General features: G+C 31.8%; 2 long non-coding RNA genes across 2 annotated transcripts in view; both read right to left on the minus strand.

Moving 5' to 3' along the window:
• Window positions 1-1,971: 1,971 nt before the first annotated feature.
• On the minus strand, window positions 1,972-4,664 carry LOC127707972 (uncharacterized). Its single transcript, XR_007985111.1, has 3 exons — window positions 4,349-4,664; window positions 3,095-3,303; window positions 1,972-2,268 (listed from the first exon to the last, which is right to left on the minus strand). It is a non-coding gene; the product is annotated as an uncharacterized LOC127707972 (long non-coding RNA).
• Window positions 4,665-7,075: 2,411 nt separating this feature from the next.
• LOC127708124 (uncharacterized) overlaps window positions 7,076-27,388 on the minus strand; it is a 30,609-nt gene continuing 10,296 nt past the window's right edge. Inside the window, exons 3-6 of the long non-coding RNA XR_007985167.1 lie at window positions 26,762-26,823; window positions 25,528-25,543; window positions 8,928-9,154; window positions 7,076-7,243 (exon numbers count right to left, since the gene is read on the minus strand). This is a non-coding gene — a long non-coding RNA (uncharacterized LOC127708124). The remainder of the gene's footprint in view (window positions 7,244-8,927; window positions 9,155-25,527; window positions 25,544-26,761; window positions 26,824-27,388) is intronic.

Genomic DNA, 27,388 nt, shown 5'->3' on the forward strand with positions numbered 1-27,388 from the left:
AATACCTATTATAGAAACCCATGCTGTGCAAACATCCATATATATAAAATGAAAAAAATATTTTCGGAATTATGCCTCGTAGAACAAAGGAACTTGAACACTACAGTAAATACCTTGTCACAAATTGACTTGGAGATTTTGCATAGTCTATGGCAGTGGGCCTGGATCCAAGGCTAAAGATTATTTATTTCTCTGCTAGTTGTCCTGCAACTTTTTTGCATTTGTGGTTCCAATCCACTTTGTAACATGATGTTCCTGTACATCAATAGCTCAGTAGCAGTTCTATATTTTAGAACTTCTAAAAGTGTATTTGTTACTTGTATTTTTATTTTTGTTCACTCACTTTTCAATTAAAATTTAAGTATATTTATTATATCATTCATGAAATTCATGAAATATATTTAAAAAAAAGAACCATCGATTTTTTAACAAAAGCCCTTGATGACGGACTACTTTTGGATCTTAAAAATGCACAACTTAAAATAAAAATCTAATTTTTGTGTGTGTCATCTTGGGTTATTAGTCTATTCTTAACATCTGAAAACATCCTGTTTATTCAAATAGAATTTGTTTTTTTAAACTTTCGAAAATTCTGCCCTCCCCTGACAAAAGATAAGAAAATAATTGTGTGTTGACAAAAGGCTTTACAGTACAGTAAATAAAGGCAACAGTAGTATACCCCTGTTCAAAAGTCATAAATTGATTGAGAGAAAACAAATCTGGGTTACAAACTAAAACCGAGGGAAACACATCAACTATAAGAGGAAAACAACGGAACAACAGAAACACTGAGGTGCAACAAAAACAAAACGCCAATGCAACAAACATAGAAACGAACTATTTGATAACAACTGCCATATTCCTGACTTGGTACAGGACATTTCAAGAAAAAATGGTGGGTTGGACCTGGTTTTATGGCTAGTATCCCGCTTATATGGCAATGTTAAAAATACCGTTAAAATGACATAACGTGACAGGAATACAGTACAAATAAATGCAAGAACACTGAGGACAAAGAAATACATAAATAAATAATATACTAGTACATTTCAACATATAAATGATGCTTAATAGCTAATAGATACATTTGTCTTTTAATATCTAAATGGGATCCCCTCCATGTTGAAAAATGATTTCAGGATAAAATGATTATCTGCTGTAATCAAATATCATTCAATTACACACATTTTCTGTATCAATGATCTTGAATATTTGCCACTTTTTGACAAAATTTTAAGGCACAAAACCAGGACATAGGTGCACAGAACCAGGACCGTTTTTTCTAATCATCAGCACATCATCAGGACAATTTCGTTTCGGCGAATTTGAAAGATATTTGCAATAAATAATCATAGTAATATACCTTCCAAGGTACGTATACTGTATTAGTGAAAAATTTAACAGCATAATGGTTGTTTTATTGCCGTTCCGATACTATGTTAACAAAGCCATCAGCACACAATTGGGACCCACCAGCACCGGTGAGGACCAAATCACCAACATAGAACATTCTCTCGCAGGACAACCTTACCCACCGTGAAGCAGGGTCATATTCATATCATAATCACCAGAGACATTTGTATATATGTCTCTGATATCACATTAACACGTCCTCGCCATGAAATGTATGCAATATTTGCTACTGGATGGCATTTGTTGTAGCCACAGTTTCTCTCCTCCTGTCCTCGTTTATGACTTATCACCGAAAGCAACATCCCACTTTTTTTAAATGTCATTAAGCATCACCAATTTTGGACAGTATCTGCTTACCTTCTGTAGCGCATGAGTTCACTTTTTTTTGTGGGGTTGTGATGTTAAGTCTTTTCTGTGTAGGGTTTTGTGGAACGTCGTTTTTTCTTTTTATTGCATTGTTTTTCTTTCATTCAATGTGTTGTCTGCATTTCTTGATTAATGGGTTTTATTGCCGTTTTGGTCTACTCGAACTTTTTTCAATACAAAACAAAAACAAAATTATGCCAACAAACATTCATCATTTGTTAATGATTCATTCATTTATTATTTCATTTTACATTTTTACTTTTTCTGCACGTCGCGTCCTTTTCAAGAATTGAACTTATTTTATCGGCACGCGGTCTCATCATAGTTCAGTTCAACGAATACCTGTCTTCTACCACCCATGTATCAATCGACAGATTTCAGAGGGGACAAGAGGTTCTTATGTTATAGTCCTCACGGAAGTCCTAACGATTCATCATTATCAAATTCTTCATGCGTCCCATCATCATAATGTAAAGTCTTTTTTATTACCTGCAATAATAGTTCAACATTTAGATAAATATCAGTAGAGACTGTATGTGTAGCATCACAATTATATACTTCTAGCAGAGTCCATAACTCTGTTAGTCAAATACTTCGCAGTTTTTATCCTTGTTAATTCCACGGTATAGAGTATTCTATATTTCGATTGGTTTGTAGTTAGTGTATTTTCTTTTATCAGATGATTTTTGTTTATTTCACCGTCACCGGATTATGTGCAAACATGTGCATTTTTATCTCGAAAACCCTACTAAATAGGTAAAACCTGTAAACAGCAAAAATCATCAACAATACAAGACATACAAGATCTACAACAGGTCAATGTGACCAAAACCGACTCCTTACGGAGTAGTAGCTTCAAAAGGTGATTTTTTACTAATTTTCGTGTTTTTGTCTTTTATCTCATAAACTATAACATATAGGTCGAAGGTCGAAGCTGTAATCAGCTAAACAAAAAATGTCAGTAACATTTTTTTTTTCATGAGAAATTGAAAAAGACTGACGGCGAAAACGTAGCAAGACATAAGATAAAGGTTTAATGTCAGATTGAAACAAGAACACAGCAGAAAGAAAGAGTGACGGGGAAAAACATGTTAATGAAGTCAGATTATGATGTTTAGGCTTACATTTCACCATTTAAAAGAATTTAAATAAATTATGTTGCAACAACATTAATTTTATAGTTATGACTGTAAGATTTTTTTCTATCAAATATGAGTTTAGATGTCACGATAATTACACATGTAAAATATACGATGCATTTCACTGAAATATCATTCCCAAATGATCAAATAAAGTTTGATCTTAAATAACTTACTCTTTTTTTGCGTGTAAATAGAAGTGACTTAGTCAAAGTTGATGTAAAACTAGGAACCTGGCAAACATTGGCCAACTCTCTAGATGTGGTAGCAGTGACTTCAGTTAATATATCTGTAAGTTTTGTTGTAAATCCTTGTTGAAAGAGAAGTTTAGATAAATTCCTTATATAAATAGATCCATATCGGTTATCTCTGTAGGCAACAAAATCTGAAAATAATGAAATTTTAGACCTGATATAATAGACATATCTTATAATATAAAATATGTTTTTCATTCAAACTCCTTACTCGTCACTTTAATACTCTTGTGAACCAGGAACTGTTAACCCTTCCAGAACATACCAGTTAACTTCCGTTTTTTCTTTAACGTTTCGTGTTGATTGATTGATTGATTGGTGTTTAACGCCACTTTCAACACTTGAGCTATTTCGTGGTGGTCAGTTTTTATTGGTGTAGGAATTTAATTTTGCTGGAGTTCACTAGAAGTCAAGTTTGGAGCATATATTTAGTAGTTGAGTTTTATCTCACACATACATTATCTAAATAAGCTGCAGACAGAGCCGTTCATAAACGAGAAATAACAAGATAAAATAATACATTAAATATCAAATCAATATCTTCAAGCATAAAGAAAAATTGTGTGGAAAACTGATTTGCCGGACTGACGGATGGACAGACAGACAGACAGACAAACAGACGGACGGAGTGCAAACCATAAGTCCCCTTCGACTTCGTCGGTAGGGGACTAAAAACAATATTCAAAGGATTAAAGAGTAAAACAAATGTGATGCCGCAAACATTGCTATTTTATATTAGCGCTTCTTGGTATATAGCTTATCAAATCCCAATTAGTCGACTTATAACCTTACGCTTCTGAACAGTATGTAAAGATTACTTGAAATAAATAAGGTACATAAAACTTCAGAATTTACACATTATTTCCACTAGGATTTTGTTTTTTTCCATTTCAGGGGTCAGGTGTTTAAATCAAATATATTATTTAGGTACCACATTTGTTTATTGATAAGGGATCCTATCAATCTCCCACTTACCTCTCTACCTAGTGAAAAATATTTAAAAGGCATACATTTATTTTGCTCAAATACTTTCGAGGTTTTATATCGATACACGTATAACATTTGTTTATTGAGAAGGGAGCCTGTGCCGCCGGGACCCTATTAATCCACTAATAACCTCTAAATCAAGTGAACAGTATTTAGAGGATATTAATTTATCATGCTCAACTACGTTACCTTTTACAGTTGCATAGGAAACTAATACATCAGTATTCGATGAAAATCTTATCATCTGTGTATTTTCCATGTCACCTTCTGCATCTGTTGTTATTCCGTGGTCAACGTTGTTTCCCCGGCAGGCCTAAGTCATATAGAACAATTCATCAAAATGAAATTACAAAATAATGATAAAGGTTTCGGAAAACACACTTTATGCGCCTTCCTTTTTTCAGTTAAAAGTTTTAATATATACCACCCGTAAAAATCTCTTTTTTGCTAAATTGAAGCACTGCAATTACTTTTGCGTTTTGCTTCTCATAAAAAAAAGTTTGATTATTACACAAACATAATTAAAACTACAACTTTTTTTCAAGTATTATTAGAAAAGGTTATATTAAAGAAGTACTGCCTACAGAATAAAATGTTCTTTCTTGTTCTTTGACGATAATCTAAAACTTTAAAGCTTCCCTTTTTCGACGAAATGTTTTAGTTGATTTGCAAAAAACAAACAAAACGGATAAGACAGATGTTTATCAAACTTAGCAAGTCATCCCCTACTGCGTATTACAAAATAAAGGCAACAGTAGTATACCGGTGTTCAAAAGTCATAAATCGATTGAGAGAAAACAAAATCCTGGTTACAAACTAAAACCGAGGGAAACACATCAACTATAAGAGGAAAACAAAGGAACAACAGGAACACTGAAATGCAACAAAAACAAACGCCAACATACATAGAAACGAACTATTTGATAACAACTGTCATATTCCTGACTTGGTACATTTCATAGCAACTTTTTCACTATAATTCAAAACATAATATAACATAAATTGCCGTGGCTTTGTCAGTTTGTCTTCAACGACTTATGAGTTGGAATATTCCTTTGGTATCTTCCGCAGCTCTCTTATTTAATCATGATATTTGAGAAAGATAATACAGAAAAAGATGGAAAAAAAAGATTTATATACGTGCTGCTGCATGTATTTCATTCATCTGGTGATTCTCGCATGTAGATCATTTACATGAAAGAAACCTTTATCTTTTTTTTAAATATTACTTGGTTCTGTTCGTATGTTTAAATATCGTTAAAATATCAAGAGTCAACAAATATATTAAGATCAATGATGTCATGCAAGCAAACAGTTTAAACTATTAATCAAACTAGATTGCATGCATGTCTAATCGGTGGATGACAATGTTCGTGTCTGATGTATGTCTTGCCATTTTTACAATTTTTCTAATGAAGCATTCGAACACGTTATTAGAACTTTTAAAATCAACTTGGATTTTGTTCTCTGGTCCAGTTTTCGTTTTGTCGTTTTCGATTGTCATAGCTCCTTTACATTTGTTTTAGGTTTTGGGTTTTAAAATATGTCTAGTGCTAGCATAACTGAAATTTTTTTCCCAACAAATTAAGTAGAAGTTTTTGTGATTGCAAATGAAACAAGTGTTAGACAAATCCAAAGGACATCAACGTGGATATATACACATTAAAAGGCCGCCAACAATGACAATGAGCCATACCGTAAGATAAATCATAAAGATATCATACTTTTCGTTTGTTGATGTGATTGTCGTTTGTTGATGCGGTTGTCGTTTGTTGATGTGGTTCATAAGTGTTTCTCTCGTTTCTCGTTTTTTATATAGATTAGACCGTTGGTTTTCCTATTTGAATGGTTTTACACTAGTCATTTTTGGGGCCCTTTATAGCTTGCTGTTCGGTGTGAGCCAAGGCTCCGTGTTGAAGACCGTACTTTGAGCTATAATGGTTTACTTTTACAAATTGTGACTTGGATGGAGAGTTGTCTCATTAGCACTCATACCACATCTTCTTATTCCTGACTGTATTAATGATTTTGATGTTGTTGTTTACTTAAACTAGCAAATGAATTTACATGAATGAAAATTTTGCTGAATGAGAAATATATATATTTTGAGTCCAAATTTACGCATGTATGAATTTGATATACAATGTTGAAGTAGATATGGTACATAGCATGCTAATTAAGATTTACAGAAAACCATAGTGGCTTTTGCAGTGAAAAATGGCTTCCGGAATGTCTAAATGTGATGAATATTCAACTCAAGATATACATGGTTCTCTCAAAGTTAAAACTTAATGTAAAATTATTATAAAGAGCTGTGAAAAATTGAAAAAAAAAAAATCGAATATATAGGGATTTTAAATTAGTGGTTGTGCATCTTAATAAAAAAAAATATGATTAATAAACTAATTTAGACGCACGCTGTCTCGCTGCATTTAGAGTCCATCCGATTTCATCAAATTTTCCTCTGTTTACAAAAATAGATTTACGAGTTTTGAACATCGGTAAACATACGTTTCTGTAAACTACAGTTGCCTCTTATTTCTTATTTTAGTAACTTGTATTTTAATCTGCCGAAATATTTGTTATCTTGTTTGTATATTTTCCATCTTTCGTCAGTATAGTTGTATATCTTAAAGCTATTCTATTTGTCCTGTTTGTGCATTATCGCAAATTTTATACCATCCGGTAGTTATCTAATTAGGTGGATGGTTGATTTCTATAGAATTATGCATAAATTCCAGTCCAAAACTAATTTGTGTCTAGTTTAAGGAACGCAGTGACTCTTTTTCTACTGAAAAATATGATGATCCAGTTACAAACACTATTACAAAAATGCTCTACAATGAATAAGTTATCTACAAAAGGTACAGAAAACATGAATTTGGACAACTATCGTATGAGCCAATCTTTCTTGAACAAAGAAAAGTTTCGGCTTTCCAAGAAGAGTGCGACAATTTTTAACATAGTCCATAACTTCTTGTAGCGATACGTCTTCATTGTTGGTTGATCTAATGTGTTCATCTCGGCCGTGACTAAGAATTACACATACGAAACAATCGTCATTGCTGTGATTTACAGAGCGATCTGAAATAATGATATTGGTGTTTTAACATAGATAATATAAGAATATAAATTGAATTAGAGTAAGTCTTGGAGAACATAATTATTTTTAGTAGTAATTAGCTTAGAACCAGCTTTCATAAATGCGAGTACTTTTATGTCGGTGCTTTATATCTATTGTTTTTAAGTTACCTATATATTAAGTACGATCTGAGCCATTTGCAACTGATTTTTACAATTTTTTCTTATGTTGTGCTGTTACACCACTGTCCCAGGTTAAGGGAGGGTTGAGCGCTCACAAACATGTTTAAAAAATTGAAAACAACACGTTTGATAACTTCATGCGTCCGAAGCGCTTTTCTGGATTTACCTTCATCAGGAACGCTCAAAGCCAAACATTTGAAATCCGAGGGATGTATAAGTACCGAAACAGTTGAAGAGCTATATGACAAAATTACCTACAACAAATATCCAAATTCATCTAAGGTTTAATTGTCTCGTTGGCACTCATACCACATCTTCTTATTTATATCAACCCCGCCACATTCTTTAGGTGCCTGTCCATGAGACAGTAGTTTAGTGGTTGTCGTTGGTTCATGTCTGTGATATTTGTTTTTCGTACTTTTTTGTTATAAATTAGGCCGTTGGCTCTCTTGTTTGGGTTGTTTCACATTGAGTCATATCGGGGCCTTTTATAGCTGACTATAAGTATAGGTTTGTTCGATGTTTAAGGCGGTGACCTATAATTGCTTACATCCAGGTCATTTGAACTCTGGTGGATAGTTGTCTCATCTGCAATCATACCAGATTATTTTTATATTGAATGAAATTAGCTGTTAGTACAGTCCAGTGAATATTATTACAAAATCATAATTAATGATAAGGTACGTTTTCCCAAGTATTATACTGTTTTTATTGGATTTTGAACAAATGATCAATGTTTTTTTCTTTTGCACATAATATGAAAATAAAGCTTATAATTATAGATAAAGATTAATTAATCCAAAGATAATATGTGCAAGTTTCAGGACTATAATTGAAGCAGTTATGATTGCGAAGAATTGAATTTACGTGGTACACCTTGATGAACCTTCTTACTAAGAACTGATAGTTATAAGTCAGGGAAACATTTTAAATAAAACGTAAACAGAAAGGGAATTACAAAGATTTAATTCATCGAAATTAAAACGATAATCAAACACTTGTTAACTTAAATCTTAACTGAAAAATATGACTGCCACATTTACGTATTTTTTTATACAGTATTGCTACGTCGGCAATCGTATTTTATCCTCTATAAATTGAGATATTCCTCGCTGTACATTGGAAAATACGTAGAATAAATCTTCTTCAGTCTTTGTTTCTATGCATTACTTGAACGACACACGTACTTCACCATGTTCACATTCAAAGTTATTGTTGAATGAGAGTCCGTTTTTTGCTGACATACTAGAATTTTTATCTTTCTATTGATTTGGAAGTTTATTCAAAATTCTAAATATGCTTCGATAACTCAAGACAAAAGACAAAACAGAATAAATAATCAAGCAGTTGTTTTATTGTTAGATTTCATAGGTTCATTCATATCAGTTTAATATTGGCATATCACACATCCTTATTTTTATACTAATAGTCTTGTATGCTGAATTGTAAAACAACTTACGCTGTGTCATTGGTATATTAAAACAATTATTATAAATCAACTTACAACCTTTCATTGTACTGTTAATTACTGCTCTGGATGGATTGTGCTTTACAACTACATGAAATCCTAAATGTTTAAAACTGTTTTCCATTCTTTTTGCATCAATATTAGTACCATTTCTTATACTTCCACCGACATCTTCCACGTTGAAAATGATACAATACCCACGTATCTTGTTATTCATAGGATAAGATTCTTCACGATTGCCTATATATTGGGAATCGAAAATCCTAGAAAAGATTAAAATAATTTCCATGGTTCATATTCACGAGATATAATGTGCAAGTGGAAAACTTTGTACTTTACAATGAGACTACAATGATGAAATTGTTAGAATTGTAAAGTTTCTTAATTTCGAGAATCAATTAAATCATGTTATGCCTCTTCTTGTCGACCTGTTCCTTTATTTGTATGAGGCTTACTTCAAACAGGAACTTCTTTCGAAGAATGAAAAGACGCTAGCATTATCCTTTAACGTTACTTTCCGCTTTAGAGATGATGTCCTCTCACTAACTAATTCAAAGTTTGGTGACTATGTTGGACGCATCTATCCTATAGAACTTGAGAAAAGGATACAACAGATACAAATAAGTCAGCCTCATATCTTGACTTACATCTAGAAATTGACAACGAGGATGTGTTGAAAACAAAACTTTACGACAAAAACATAATTTCAGCTTCCAAATTGTGAACTTTCCATTTCTATGAAGCAAAATTCCAACAGCGCCTGCATATGGAGTATTTATCTTACCTCCTATACATTTCTAGGAATATGATTGGTTAAAAGCGTCCGCGTGGAGACCTTGTATATTCCATATTAGGTTAGTAGGGAGGCGGGGCTTATTTCATACACGGTTAATAGTGGTGTTACGTCCCTTTATAAAAACAAAACGGTCCTGAGAAAAAATCTTTAAGGTTTCAACAGACGAAGAAAGTGATGATGAAAGATTGAAATAAATTCATAAAACTTATTTAAACCTAACAAGTTGTTATTGTTGGCATCTGTTTTGTACGATCAATGGAAGTAGTTTCTTAATGCTAACGGTATTGAAGACTTGCTCATGTTGATAGGTGACTAGTCTAAATTTCACACGTTAAGATAGTCGGTAAGATAAATTCGTTACATAGTGTGATAGTGACGTAATACGGTATATATGGGGTCAGTAAATTTTATATGGGGATTCGAGCTTCGCTCTCACCCCATATGGAATTTACTGACCCCATATATACCGTATTAGGTCACTAGCACACTATGTAACTAATAATATCTCTCAATTGATACGATATTCCAGAGCTCGCATTTCCTATCATGCTATCCGTGACAGAGTGTTGCTGCTCACAAGAAAGCTATTAAACCAAGAATTCCAAGAGATAAAATTGAAATCATCCTTTCTAAAATTTCACGGAAGGCATCACGAGTTGATTGACCTTTATAGAATAAATGTTTCACAAATGACGACGGATATATTTTAAATATCGTAGCCACAATCCGGTCCTCTTTCCTCGAATGTGATCTACCGAATTAGACTTATCACCGGGTTTGTACTTACATGAATAACACGACGGGTGCCACTAATTGAGCTTACCCTTCCGGAGCACTTTAGATAATCCCCAGGTTTTGGTGGGGTTCGTCTTGCTCAGTTTTTAGTTTATCATGTTGTGTTTTGTATACTGCTTTTTGCTTTTTTTCTTTTTTTGCCATGGTGATGTCAGTGTATATTTGACTTATGAGTTTGAATAATCCTTTGGTATCTGTTGGCACTCTTTTATGTCTAAATATTATATATTTTTTTGATTCTATGCTACAACCTTTTCTTATCCAATGTTCCTCACTATTTAACATCAAATTCTACTGTTTTGTTTGTGGTTATTGATCAAAATTAGAATTAAAGGAAACAACATGGCTATTTGAATATTTTCTTTCTGCTTTTATTATACTTGAACTTAATATTATTACCAAATCTAATCGGTGTCTAAAACGCTGGTTTCTTTTCAAATGTAATCACAATGAAAAAATGCCAATATGAAAACTAAAGATAATTGTTAAAATGCAACACTTGTTAATATTCTTTGCAAGAGGGGATCGTTGTGGTTCAATTTTACCACACGAAGTGCAATTTGTATTTAAGAATGGCGACACTGTCGCAGATTTTCTTCATACATATCCTTAAAATCTTCAAAATCCTACAGCGATTAGTCAATACACGTAGGTGTGGCGTTTCTATAGGTATTTTATATGTATTGTTGAATGTTTAGTCAGTTTGACATTAATATAGGCTGAAGTTATTGATGTTCATTTCAATTTCAACATATATTGATTCTTTTTTTAATTCAACATATCATCGGCTTCAATTAGAAATCCTTTCCTGTTGATAAATATGTTTCAGGGTGTTTGTAAAAGTGAGTCAATAAAGACGGCGTATGATTAGATTTTATTGACAGTAACTAAGTTAAGGATTTTCTGTTTCTCTATCTATATATATGATCTGCTATAGTTTTTTCCCAACTTCACAATTATCTATCGGTAAATATCACAATTTAAGGGCAATAAATCCTACAAAATGTGGACTGAGATTTTCGCCTTTGGTATATTTGTAGATCTTGTCTTGCTGATCATGTTTGCTGTTTACAGTTTCACTCTGTCTTCTATAGTTTTTGTCAGAAGCATAAAAAAGAATTTAAGGACAATAACTCTTATAAGGAATCAACTAACAAAAAAGTAGAATAACAAAAATACCGAACTCCAAGGAAAATTCTAAACGGAAGGTCCCTTATCAAATGGCAAAATCAAAAGCTCGAATTTCGACTATGTTGACTATTTTGCAGAATTTGTCTTCCTTTTTTATGTTTACAGTTTCTCTTCATTTTACAGGTAGTATAGTTTTTAAAAAACGCAATCATTATTAAAGGATAATAACTTGATATTGAGTCGACCGACAATTTCGGTTATGCTTTCTTGTTGTAGCTCTTGTCTTGCTGATCATTTTGATGTTGGCAGTTTCCCTTTATCAACTTTAGTTTTACCAAAAAAGTAAAAAATTGGAAACTATCAGTATTCAAAAACAACAACTTCTATAATAAGTAGACTAAATATTATGGTCTTGGATACCTATATCTATATCTACCCATTCTGATCGTTTATGCTTTTTAAAGTTTTCTCTCTATCTATTAGGAATTTCAAGATAATAGGCAAAAACATAAAAAAAAAATGGAAAAACATCGTCGTTTAAGGGTAAAACTCCTACAAGGAGACGACTGATTATTTCGGTCTTGGTAAATTATCTATAGATAAACTCATCATAGATATATACCAGGATTGAAATTTTGTATTTGCTTCAGACGCGCGTTTCGTCTACAAAAGACTCATCAGTGACGCTCGAATACAAAACAAAAGTTAAAAAGGCCAAATAAAGTACGAAGTTGAAGAGCATTGAGGACCAAAAATTCCTAAAAGTTTTGCCAAATACAGCTAATGTAATCTATTCCTGAGGTAGAAAAGCCTTAGTATTTCAAAAATTCAAAGTTTTGTAAACAGTTAATTTATAATTATGACCATATCAATGATAATTCATGTCAACACAGAAGTGCTGATTACTGGGCTGGTGAAACCCTCGGGGAATAAAAACTCCACCAGGTGTAATACCACCATTGATTTTCCCCTATTAGTCTTTGTTAAATTTGCACTTTTCAAAAAATTGTGCAGAATGTGTCTTTGTTTCAAATAAAGAAATACTTGGCATGAGTAAAGATTTATCCTGTCCAGTACTATAGAAAAAATTTCACATAACATTTCATTGCATATAAGAAAACAAACCATCACTGGAAGTTAACCAATCAAATTTTCCCCCTTTTTTAACCTGTGTACAAGCTTTAGTAACCATGTAACCTCAAGTTTCCAAAATATTCTATAGAAACCCCAAATAAAGAAATAATGGTGCTTTGAAATACCCAAGATATATGTTTATGACTCAGAAATGTTTTACTGCAATGAAATGTAGGATCAATTACCTACAACTGTCAAATTCAAGGGAATATTTTTTTTCGACCTATTTTCGTATGCAACCGGATGTGACGTACTATGATTTGGTGGTATTACACCTAAAGAAGACTTTTTTGTTAAATAAACTGAATGTGACTTTTTTCCTTTGTAATACTGGTTATTTCAAGCATTCCTGTCAAGTTTTGTCATAATCGGTTCAATAGTTTGAGAAAAATCTAGTATAATGTAAGACGACATCTACAGCGATTCGAGCAAAATTTCTTCGAAAAATCCAAACCAAGCCGCATCATGATAGAATATAGTGTGGACCAATAAATGATCAAATATTTATCTCATCTGCCTACAAACAGTTGAATATGATACAAAAGATGACTTTAGGATGATAAATACTACTAATGGACCTCTTTGTCTTCCTTATAAGGTCTCTTTTGGTCCATTTATACCTCTCATTTCCTCAAAATTTCTACTTTTTAGGCCAATAAATAAAAATTTTGGGGTAACTTTCACTCATTTATGATAGAAATGTTATTATAAATGATTAATTGAAGTATTCAAGCTGAATGAACTATCCGTATAAAAGTTTACTGTCTCCAAGGAGTTTTCAATAAGTCCTTACGTAAAACTTAAATTTACGCCGCGTTCCAGAGAGGGACACAAAAAACTTCTCTTTTGGTAAATAATTTGTTGTTACTGCTTTAAAAATAATTTCATTTACTTAAAACTATATATTTATTAAAGTATTTCTTAGGAAAATTTTTCTAGTATAGCAGAATATAAGAAATAAGGAGAAAAAGCTCCCCAAAACTCTAAGTATGGCTTGTTCTGTCAACTAATATTCATGGTAAAGTCCTATTTCAAGGAAATTTTCTCATAAAATGTATTTTGGAGACTCAATCCACTCAGAATATTTCATTATTTGTAATATTTCACTTAAATAGCAAGAAATTTTAACACATGAGAGTATTCACAAGGTCAAAGGTGCATGTACAGCTTCCCATATTAGGTGTAATACCACCATTGATTTTCCCCTATTAGTCTTTGTTAAATTTGCACTTTTCAAAAAATTGTGCAGAATGTGTCTTTGTTTCAAATAAAGAAATACTTGGCATGAGTAAAGATTTATCCTGTCCAGTACTATAGAAAAAATTTCACATAACATTTCATTGCATATAAGAAAATAACCATCACTGGAAGTTAACCAATCAAATTTTCCCCCTTTTTTAACCTGTGTACAAGCTTTAGTAACCATGTAACCTCAAGTTTCCAAAATATTCTATAGAAACCCCAAATAAAGAAATAATGGTGCTTTGAAATACCCAAGATATATGTTTATGACTCAGAAATGTTTTACTGCAATGAAATGTAGGATCAATTACCTACAACTGTCAAATTCAAGGGAATATTTTTTTTCGACCTATTTTCGTATGCAACCGGATGTGACGTACTATGATTTGGTGGTATTACACCTAAAGAAGACTTTTTTGTTAAATAAACTGAATGTGACTTTTTTCCTTTGTAATACTGGTTATTTCAAGCATTCCTGTCAAGTTTTGTCATAATCGGTTCAATAGTTTGAGAAAAATCTAGTATAATGTAAGACGACATCTACAGCGATTCGAGCAAAATTTCTTCGAAAAATCCAAACCAAGCCGCATCATGATAGAATATAGTGTGGACCAATAAATGATCAAATATTTATCTCATCTGCCTACAAACAGTTGAATATGATACAAAAGATGACTTTAGGATGATAAATACTACTAATGGACCTCTTTGTCTTCCTTATAAGGTCTCTTTTGGTCCATTTATACCTCTCATTTCCTCAAAATTTCTACTTTTTAGGCCAATAAATAAAAATTTTGGGGTAACTTTCACTCATTTATGATAGAAATGTTATTATAAATGATTAATTGAAGTATTCAAGCTGAATGAACTATCCGTATAAAAGTTTACTGTCTCCAAGGAGTTTTCAATAAGTCCTTACGTAAAACTTAAATTTACGCCGCGTTCCAGAGAGGGACACAAAAAACTTCTCTTTTGGTAAATAATTTGTTGTTACTGCTTTAAAAATAATTTCATTTACTTAAAACTATATATTTATTAAAGTATTTCTTAGGAAAATTTTTCTAGTATAGCAGAATATAAGAAATAAGGAGAAAAAGCTCCCCAAAACTCTAAGTATGGCTTGTTCTGTCAACTAATATTCATGGTAAAGTCCTATTTCAAGGAAATTTTCTCATAAAATGTATTTTGGAGACTCAATCCACTCAGAATATTTCATTATTTGTAATATTTCACTTAAATAGCAAGAAATTTTAACACATGAGAGTATTCACAAGGTCAAAGGTGCATGTACAGCTTCCCATATTAGGTGTAATACCACCATTGATTTTCCCCTATTAGTCTTTGTTAAATTTGCACTTTTCAAAAAATTGTGCAGAATGTGTCTTTGTTTCAAATAAAGAAATACTTGGCATGAGTAAAGATTTATCCTGTCCAGTACTATAGAAAAAATTTCACATAACATTTCATTGCATATAAGAAAATAACCATCACTGGAAGTTAACCAATCAAATTTTCCCCCTTTTTTAACCTGTGTACAAGCTTTAGTAACCATGTAACCTCAAGTTTCCAAAATATTCTATAGAAACCCCAAATAAAGAAATAATGGTGCTTTGAAATACCCAAGATATATGTTTATGACTCAGAAATGTTTTACTGCAATGAAATGTAGGATCAATTACCTACAACTGTCAAATTCAAGGGAATATTTTTTTTCGACCTATTTTCGTATGCAACCGGATGTGACGTACTATGATTTGGTGGTATTACACCTAAAGAAGACTTTTTTGTTAAATAAACTGAATGTGACTTTTTTCCTTTGTAATACTGGTTATTTCAAGCATTCCTGTCAAGTTTTGTCATAATCGGTTCAATAGTTTGAGAAAAATCTAGTATAATGTAAGACGACATCTACAGCGATTCGAGCAAAATTTCTTCGAAAAATCCAAACCAAGCCGCATCATGATAGAATATAGTGTGGACCAATAAATGATCAAATATTTATCTCATCTGCCTACAAACAGTTGAATATGATACAAAAGATGACTTTAGGATGATAAATACTACTAATGGACCTCTTTGTCTTCCTTATAAGGTCTCTTTTGGTCCATTTATACCTCTCATTTCCTCAAAATTTCTACTTTTTAGGCCAATAAATAAAAATTTTGGGGTAACTTTCACTCATTTATGATAGAAATGTTATTATAAATGATTAATTGAAGTATTCAAGCTGAATGAACTATCCGTATAAAAGTTTACTGTCTCCAAGGAGTTTTCAATAAGTCCTTACGTAAAACTTAAATTTACGCCGCGTTCCAGAGAGGGACACAAAAAACTTCTCTTTTGGTAAATAATTTGTTGTTACTGCTTTAAAAATAATTTCATTTACTTAAAACTATATATTTATTAAAGTATTTCTTAGGAAAATTTTTCTAGTATAGCAGAATATAAGAAATAAGGAGAAAAAGCTCCCCAAAACTCTAAGTATGGCTTGTTCTGTCAACTAATATTCATGGTAAAGTCCTATTTCAAGGAAATTTTCTCATAAAATGTATTTTGGAGACTCAATCCACTCAGAATATTTCATTATTTGTAATATTTCACTTAAATAGCAAGAAATTTTAACACATGAGAGTATTCACAAGGTCAAAGGTGCATGTACAGCTTCCCATATTAGGTGTAATACCACCATTGATTTTCCCCTATTAGTCTTTGTTAAATTTGCACTTTTCAAAAAATTGTGCAGAATGTGTCTTTGTTTCAAATAAAGAAATACTTGGCATGAGTAAAGATTTATCCTGTCCAGTACTATAGAAAAAATTTCACATAACATTTCATTGCATATAAGAAAATAACCATCACTGGAAGTTAACCAATCAAATTTTCCCCCTTTTTTAACCTGTGTACAAGCTTTAGTAACCATGTAACCTCAAGTTTCCAAAATATTCTATAGAAACCCCAAATAAAGAAATAATGGTGCTTTGAAATACCCAAGATATATGTTTATGACTCAGAAATGTTTTACTGCAATGAAATGTAGGATCAATTACCTACAACTGTCAAATTCAAGGGAATATTTTTTTTCGACCTATTTTCGTATGCAACCGGATGTGACGTACTATGATTTGGTGGTATTACACCTAAAGAAGACTTTTTTGTTAAATAAACTGAATGTGACTTTTTTCCTTTGTAATACTGGTTATTTCAAGCATTCCTGTCAAGTTTTGTCATAATCGGTTCAATAGTTTGAGAAAAATCTAGTATAATGTAAGACGACATCTACAGCGATTCGAGCAAAATTTCTTCGAAAAATCCAAACCAAGCCGCATCATGATAGAATATAGTGTGGACCAATAAATGATCAAATATTTATCTCATCTGCCTACAAACAGTTGAATATGATACAAAAGATGACTTTAGGATGATAAATACTACTAATGGACCTCTTTGTCTTCCTTATAAGGTCTCTTTTGGTCCATTTATACCTCTCATTTCCTCAAAATTTCTACTTTTTAGGCCAATAAATAAAAATTTTGGGGTAACTTTCACTCATTTATGATAGAAATGTTATTATAAATGATTAATTGAAGTATTCAAGCTGAATGAACTATCCGTATAAAAGTTTACTGTCTCCAAGGAGTTTTCAATAAGTCCTTACGTAAAACTTAAATTTACGCCGCGTTCCAGAGAGGGACACAAAAAACTTCTCTTTTGGTAAATAATTTGTTGTTACTGCTTTAAAAATAATTTCATTTACTTAAAACTATATATTTATTAAAGTATTTCTTAGGAAAATTTTTCTAGTATAGCAGAATATAAGAAATAAGGAGAAAAAGCTCCCCAAAACTCTAAGTATGGCTTGTTCTGTCAACTAATATTCATGGTAAAGTCCTATTTCAAGGAAATTTTCTCATAAAATGTATTTTGGAGACTCAATCCACTCAGAATATTTCATTATTTGTAATATTTCACTTAAATAGCAAGAAATTTTAACACATGAGAGTATTCACAAGGTCAAAGGTGCATGTACAGCTTCCCATATTAGGTGTAATACCACCATTGATTTTCCCCTATTAGTCTTTGTTAAATTTGCACTTTTCAAAAAATTGTGCAGAATGTGTCTTTGTTTCAAATAAAGAAATACTTGGCATGAGTAAAGATTTATCCTGTCCAGTACTATAGAAAAAATTTCACATAACATTTCATTGCATATAAGAAAATAACCATCACTGGAAGTTAACCAATCAAATTTTCCCCCTTTTTTAACCTGTGTACAAGCTTTAGTAACCATGTAACCTCAAGTTTCCAAAATATTCTATAGAAACCCCAAATAAAGAAATAATGGTGCTTTGAAATACCCAAGATATATGTTTATGACTCAGAAATGTTTTACTGCAATGAAATGTAGGATCAATTACCTACAACTGTCAAATTCAAGGGAATATTTTTTTTCGACCTATTTTCGTATGCAACCGGATGTGACGTACTATGATTTGGTGGTATTACACCTAAAGAAGACTTTTTTGTTAAATAAACTGAATGTGACTTTTTTCCTTTGTAATACTGGTTATTTCAAGCATTCCTGTCAAGTTTTGTCATAATCGGTTCAATAGTTTGAGAAAAATCTAGTATAATGTAAGACGACATCTACAGCGATTCGAGCAAAATTTCTTCGAAAAATCCAAACCAAGCCGCATCATGATAGAATATAGTGTGGACCAATAAATGATCAAATATTTATCTCATCTGCCTACAAACAGTTGAATATGATACAAAAGATGACTTTAGGATGATAAATACTACTAATGGACCTCTTTGTCTTCCTTATAAGGTCTCTTTTGGTCCATTTATACCTCTCATTTCCTCAAAATTTCTACTTTTTAGGCCAATAAATAAAAATTTTGGGGTAACTTTCACTCATTTATGATAGAAATGTTATTATAAATGATTAATTGAAGTATTCAAGCTGAATGAACTATCCGTATAAAAGTTTACTGTCTCCAAGGAGTTTTCAATAAGTCCTTACGTAAAACTTAAATTTACGCCGCGTTCCAGAGAGGGACACAAAAAACTTCTCTTTTGGTAAATAATTTGTTGTTACTGCTTTAAAAATAATTTCATTTACTTAAAACTATATATTTATTAAAGTATTTCTTAGGAAAATTTTTCTAGTATAGCAGAATATAAGAAATAAGGAGAAAAAGCTCCCCAAAACTCTAAGTATGGCTTGTTCTGTCAACTAATATTCATGGTAAAGTCCTATTTCAAGGAAATTTTCTCATAAAATGTATTTTGGAGACTCAATCCACTCAGAATATTTCATTATTTGTAATATTTCACTTAAATAGCAAGAAATTTTAACACATGAGAGTATTCACAAGGTCAAAGGTGCATGTACAGCTTCCCATATTAGGTGTAATACCACCATTGATTTTCCCCTATTAGTCTTTGTTAAATTTGCACTTTTCAAAAAATTGTGCAGAATGTGTCTTTGTTTCAAATAAAGAAATACTTGGCATGAGTAAAGATTTATCCTGTCCAGTACTATAGAAAAAATTTCACATAACATTTCATTGCATATAAGAAAATAACCATCACTGGAAGTTAACCAATCAAATTTTCCCCCTTTTTTAACCTGTGTACAAGCTTTAGTAACCATGTAACCTCAAGTTTCCAAAATATTCTATAGAAACCCCAAATAAAGAAATAATGGTGCTTTGAAATACCCAAGATATATGTTTATGACTCAGAAATGTTTTATTGCAATGAAATGTAGGATCAATTACCTACAACTGTCAAATTCAAGGGAATATTTTTTTTCGACCTATTTTCGTATGCAACCGGATGTGACGTACTATGATTTGGTGGTATTACACCTAAAGAAGACTTTTTTGTTAAATAAACTGAATGTGACTTTTTTCCTTTGTAATACTGGTTATTTCAAGCATTCCTGTCAAGTTTTGTCATAATCGGTTCAATAGTTTGAGAAAAATCTAGTATAATGTAAGACGACATCTACAGCGATTCGAGCAAAATTTCTTCGAAAAATCCAAACCAAGCCGCATCATGATAGAATATAGTGTGGACCAATAAATGATCAAATATTTATCTCATCTGCCTACAAACAGTTGAATATGATACAAAAGATGACTTTAGGATGATAAATACTACTAATGGACCTCTTTGTCTTCCTTATAAGGTCTCTTTTGGTCCATTTATACCTCTCATTTCCTCAAAATTTCTACTTTTTAGGCCAATAAATAAAAATTTTGGGGTAACTTTCACTCATTTATGATAGAAATGTTATTATAAATGATTAATTGAAGTATTCAAGCTGAATGAACTATCCGTATAAAAGTTTACTGTCTCCAAGGAGTTTTCAATAAGTCCTTACGTAAAACTTAAATTTACGCCGCGTTCCAGAGAGGGACACAAAAAACTTCTCTTTTGGTAAATAATTTGTTGTTACTGCTTTAAATATAATTTCATTTACTTAAAACTATATATTTATTAAAGTATTTCTTAGGAAAATTTTTCTAGTATAGCAGAATATAAGAAATAAGGAGAAAAAGCTCCCCAAAACTCTAAGTATGGCTTGTTCTGTCAACTAATATTCATGGTAAAGTCCTATTTCAAGGAAATTTTCTCATAAAATGTATTTTGGAGACTCAATCCACTCAGAATATTTCATTATTTGTAATATTTCACTTAAATAGCAAGAAATTTTAACACATGAGAGTATTCACAAGGTCAAAGGTGCATGTACAGCTTCCCATATTAGGTGTAATACCACCATTGATTTTCCCCTATTAGTCTTTGTTAAATTTGCACTTTTCAAAAAATTGTGCAGAATGTGTCTTTGTTTCAAATAAAGAAATACTTGGCATGAGTAAAGATTTATCCTGTCCAGTACTATAGAAAAAATTTCACATAACATTTCATTGCATATAAGAAAATAACCATCACTGGAAGTTAACCAATCAAATTTTCCCCCTTTTTTAACCTGTGTACAAGCTTTAGTAACCATGTAACCTCAAGTTTCCAAAATATTCTATAGAAACCCCAAATAAAGAAATAATGGTGCTTTGAAATACCCAAGATATATGTTTATGACTCAGAAATGTTTTACTGCAATGAAATGTAGGATCAATTACCTACAACTGTCAAATTCAAGGGAATATTTTTTTTCGACCTATTTTCGTATGCAACCGGATGTGACGTACTATGATTTGGTGGTATTACACCTAAAGAAGACTTTTTTGTTAAATAAACTGAATGTGACTTTTTTCCTTTGTAATACTGGTTATTTCAAGCATTCCTGTCAAGTTTTGTCATAATCGGTTCAATAGTTTGAGAAAAATCTAGTATAATGTAAGACGACATCTACAGCGATTCGAGCAAAATTTCTTCGAAAAATCCAAACCAAGCCGCATCATGATAGAATATAGTGTGGACCAATAAATGATCAAATATTTATCTCATCTGCCTACAAACAGTTGAATATGATACAAAAGATGACTTTAGGATGATAAATACTACTAATGGACCTCTTTGTCTTCCTTATAAGGTCTCTTTTGGTCCATTTATACCTCTCATTTCCTCAAAATTTCTACTTTTTAGGCCAATAAATAAAAATTTTGGGGTAACTTTCACTCATTTATGATAGAAATGTTATTATAAATGATTAATTGAAGTATTCAAGCTGAATGAACTATCCGTATAAAAGTTTACTGTCTCCAAGGAGTTTTCAATAAGTCCTTACGTAAAACTTAAATTTACGCCGCGTTCCAGAGAGGGACACAAAAAACTTCTCTTTTGGTAAATAATTTGTTGTTACTGCTTTAAAAATAATTTCATTTACTTAAAACTATATATTTATTAAAGTATTTCTTAGGAAAATTTTTCTAGTATAGCAGAATATAAGAAATAAGGAGAAAAAGCTCCCCAAAACTCTAAGTATGGCTTGTTCTGTCAACTAATATTCATGGTAAAGTCCTATTTCAAGGAAATTTTCTCATAAAATGTATTTTGGAGACTCAATCCACTCAGAATATTTCATTATTTGTAATATTTCACTTAAATAGCAAGAAATTTTAACACATGAGAGTATTCACAAGGTCAAAGGTGCATGTACAGCTTCCCATATTAGGTGTAATACCACCATTGATTTTCCCCTATTAGTCTTTGTTAAATTTGCACTTTTCAAAAAATTGTGCAGAATGTGTCTTTGTTTCAAATAAAGAAATACTTGGCATGAGTAAAGATTTATCCTGTCCAGTACTATAGAAAAAATTTCACATAACATTTCATTGCATATAAGAAAATAACCATCACTGGAAGTTAACCAATCAAATTTTCCCCCTTTTTTAACCTGTGTACAAGCTTTAGTAACCATGTAACCTCAAGTTTCCAAAATATTCTATAGAAACCCCAAATAAAGAAATAATGGTGCTTTGAAATACCCAAGATATATGTTTATGACTCAGAAATGTTTTACTGCAATGAAATGTAGGATCAATTACCTACAACTGTCAAATTCAAGGGAATATTTTTTTTCGACCTATTTTCGTATGCAACCGGATGTGACGTACTATGATTTGGTGGTATTACACCACCAGCAGTGGCATCGACCCAGTGGTTGTAAATAAACTCATCATAGATACCAGGATTGAAATTTTGTATTTGCGCCAGACGCGCGTTTCGTCTACAAAAGACCCATCAGTGACGCTCGAATCAAAAAAAGTTCAAAAGGCCAAATTAAGTACGAAGTTGAAGAGCATTGAAGACCAATAGATCTTTTCATGTTGGGCTAATTTTCTTATAGTTTCTCTCTGACTATCATAGTTTGCAAGATAATAGGCAAACATTTTTATTTTATATAAAAAAAGTCATCAAAGGGCAACATTTGGTTTGGAAGTTTGGCTGTTCCTAACGAGATGGCACACCCTAATTTTTACAGCAAAGTTGTTTACCGAGCCGGTAAATTTAGATACGAACTGGGTTAACCTACCAATAATATTAAATAAACTTATTCTAAAAGGTTACCAGTTTAATACTGTAATTAGATCTTTGAATATTGTTGTTATCGGTATAAATATTGATTTTGTTATCAGTAAATTAAAACCATACTAAGTATTATTGTTGTACATATGCACAATCACGGTACTACAATCTGTCGATACCTATATGTTGGCATTGCACAAGGTAATGTTTTTCTCTGACTTTTTATGACGTCTTTACTCAATCCATTGGATATTGGATGTATACTAATTGATATTTTAATCTTAGAAACATGATTTTTTTATTAGTTGTTATTGGCTTTGAACTAGCTTTCAGTAACTGTGAGTACTATCAGATCTGTGCTTTATGTCTTTTTTGTTGTGAGGGATGTATAAATTCCCTGCCACGTCCGGTCTGTGTTTTTGTTAATTGTTTTTTCTACTTTGTATTGATCTGATGAGTTAAGCCCTTTTCAACTAATTTTTATAGTTAGTTCTTAGGCAAAATATAATTAATCGATAGATTTTCATCCCCGCCCGCCCCTCTGAAATTGTTTTTTTATGATTATATGTGCTTTGTATCAATCTGATGAGTTAAGTGCTGATTTTATCGTTTGTTCTTATGTCGTACTGTAGCAACACTGTCCCAGGTTAGAGGGAGGGTTTTGGACCTTTATCGGCTAGCTATGTGGTATTGGTTTTTCTCATTATGTAAGCCGTAAGGTGACCCATAGTTGTTAACTTCTACGTCATTTGGTCTCTTGTAGACAGTTGTTTCATTGGCAATAATACTACATCTTCTTATTTTTATAAACACCTATAAGGAGTCGACTGACAATTTGGTCGAATAGACAGTATGTAGATCTTGCCATTCCGAGACTTTTTGCCTTGTCATACTTATAAAGATATTCCAAATAGTAGATAATACTTGCATTTTCTTGCATTTTACCTCTTTGCTATATTTTTAGCCTTTGGATCCATGTTGATTGGACGGCAAAATTACCGGACACATTTTAAAACTAATTTGGTTTAATTTGTCCCAGCAGTTTGAGAAGAGAAGATTTTCTTAAATGTAAATGAACGTTGACGACGACGGACGATAGACCTCGGACGCCAAAAAAAGAAAAAAAAACCCACTGACCCTTAAGGCCAGTAGAGCTAAACACTGGTGGTTTTAAAACGCATTCACTCCAGGATTGAAGAGCTGACACCTGCTTGTAGAAAAATATATAACCGAATCTTCGGTTCCTTTTATACGTATAAAGGACAAAACAATATTGAGCAAGGAGAGAAAATGTTTCACGTGTTTAATAAAGCAGTTTGATTGACTGTGAAGTTGATAGTATATGTTAAGTAAAGGTTAGTCAACGGAAAGGCATTTACTATCAATATTAGGCCGAGGGGCTGTGCCTATACACATACGTTATTTTATTAACTTTTTTCATTTGTGACTGACAGCACGCAAACCTTACAGTAATCATCAGGAATCAATTGACAACGATACGACCGAATTGTATGTGTCTCAACTCATGAAAGTACGTTTACACATTCTTATATCCTAAGACACTCAGTCATCTGATTTGTAAAGTTATCGATTGTGTCTATATTTTAACTGGGTCTGGATTCGAACAGCGGGTGTTGTAAGCATAACATATATCGATACACCCGGTCGTGTACTGTGTTTGCAGTTCATACATTTCCCTAAATGTTTTCCTTCATGGTTTGATATTTTAGTTAGATTTGCGAATTTTGAACATCGGTAAACTTACTGTCACCCTCTAGTTCTTATCTATATATGAAGTATATTTTGTTTTATTGTATAGTCCGTCAGTATAATGGTAACTCTATTATGATAAGCATATCTGTACCACCAATGATAAAAAGGTGCAATTTCAAGCAAAATCGATATTAAGTAATAAAGCTTTAAATATTTGATAGTGAAAAAAAAAAGTTCGAAAAGTTGTGCCAAACATGAATAAGGCTATCTATGTCTGGAAGTAGAAAAAAAAACACCAGCGTTTCGAATAATTCAACATTTTATAAGCAATAAATTTACAGACAATTAACGATGAAGGATATTTCATGTCAACACATTAGTGTTAACAAGTGGGCTGATAGGTGATAATACTCTTGGAGATAGAACGTCCACCTGAAGTGGTATCGATCCAGTGGTTGTAAAAACTCATCAATGAAACAAGGCCTATAAGTGGGTAAGTCAGACAGGTAAACATCTCTTATCAAACTTAAAATTGTAGTTTTGTAATTGGAACCTATTCAGATGTAATTTCGACCATCCTTATAAACGTTTAATGTTTTTTTACAAATATTTCGATTGATGGGTTCACTTATCCTTTAAGAAATACTGTATTTTCTTGATCTGAACTTACATCATTTTGTATGGTCTGACCGATATACCTGGTCAAGAAATTTTGTTTAATCGCCTATGTACTTTATACAATACAAGAAAAAATTTTGCTATATTTTTCATCTCGCCCATTTGTCTTTACAATTACGTGTTAAAAGCAAAGACGAATCAACTTACCATATTTGACTGTCTTCTAAAAAATATATATATATATACATATGTAAAATATATAAATGGTTTAAGTAATTAAAAAGATAATAAATCAATGAGTACTTTTATGTTTGTGAATCCGATGATTTTCGTATAATTTCTTAATTTTGTATCATTTGAATTGAAATTGAAATTAATTGTTGATGTTATTGGGTCTATTTGACAAAACAATGGAAAAATCCATGTTAAAACGAAAAAATAACAAACAATGTTATGAGATATTATGTCATTGGATTAATTCACTGTATTTTATCAGTGTAAAAATGTTGTTTACACATATAAAAATAAAGAGATATGGTATGACTGCCAACGAGACAACTATCCACCAAATTTCAAACAATGTGGATGCAAGCAATTAAAGGCAACCGTACAGCCTTCAACAATGAGAAAAACCAATACCGTATAGTCGGCTATAAAAGGCCTCGACATGAAAAATATGAAACAATTCAATTGAGAAAACTAACGGCCTAATTTATAACAAAACAATTTACGAAAAACAAATATGAAGGACGTCAACCAACGACAACCACTGAACTACAGGCTCCTGACTTGAGACAGGCACATACAGAATGTGGAAGGGTAAAACGTGTTTGTGAGGGCTCAACCCTACCCTAACCTGGGACAGTGGTGTAACAGCACAACATAAGAACAAACTATAAAAATCAGTTGAAAAAACTTAACTCATCAGATCGATACAAAGAAAAACATCAAACAAAAACACAGACAGGACGTGGCAGGGTATATATCCATGCATCATCCCTAACAACAAAAAAGACACTAAGTACAGATCTGAGAGTACTCGCAGTTACTGCCAGCTAGTTCAAAACCAATAACAACTTATAAAAAAAATCATGTATCTAAGACTAAAATATCAATCAGTACACATCCAACATCCTATGGACTTAGTGTAAAGACGTCGTAAACAGTCAGAGAAAAACATGCCCTTGTGAAATTCCAAAATATAGATATCGACAGATTGTAGTACCATGAAAGTACATATGTGTAATATTTAGTATGGTTTTAATTTACTGATCACAAAATCAATATTTATACCAATAAAAACACTATTTAAAGATTTGATTACAGTGTTGAATAGGTAACCTTTTAGAATAAGTTTATTTAAAGGATTTATAAGTCTACCCGGATCGTTTCTAAATTTTCGGGCTCGATTAACAACATCACCGACTATTATTCATCTTACCATGTTCTGGATCTGCATCTGTATCTTGGTTCGACTGATACAAATTTCCAAACGTTGGTCTTCTATAATATAAAATAATCAAGCTAAACAATCATTAAAACAAATGATAAGATACGAATTTAAATGATCTCTCATATACTATAAAAAATATCAAAATATATATACGAGTGAATAATATTGAAGGATTATTACACAATCAGTAATGCATATTGTGTCCAGTTAATTGTTTAATATTTAATGAGCTTATCGAATGATAAAATGCAACAATTTTCGTGCAATATCCCTTTCATTGTATGGCAAAACAATCGAAAGAAAAGAACAGAGTTCAAATGTTCCCCGCGTTGCACATAGTGTATCTGTCCAAGGTCTATAACGAAAAATATCTTTGTTCTTGTTTTTTAAAACTTTTTAAAATCATCTTAGAGAGTTGAAGACTTGAAAACAATTTCTGATATATCTAATATTTCTAAGGGCATAACTGATTAAAAATATTTGATCGGCAATTATTTTCGAAATTGTCCGTGCCATTCCTGATATTAACCTTTGATATGAATTTGATAAAAATCTGGCAAAAATTGTTCATGTGAGAGCGCTTACAATGCAAATTTCCATATAAATAATATTTCT

This window comes from Mytilus californianus, unplaced genomic scaffold (genome assembly GCF_021869535.1).
Source record: "Mytilus californianus isolate M0D057914Y unplaced genomic scaffold, xbMytCali1.0.p SCAF_7, whole genome shotgun sequence".
NCBI classification, from domain to species: Eukaryota; Metazoa; Mollusca; class Bivalvia; order Mytilida; family Mytilidae; genus Mytilus; species Mytilus californianus.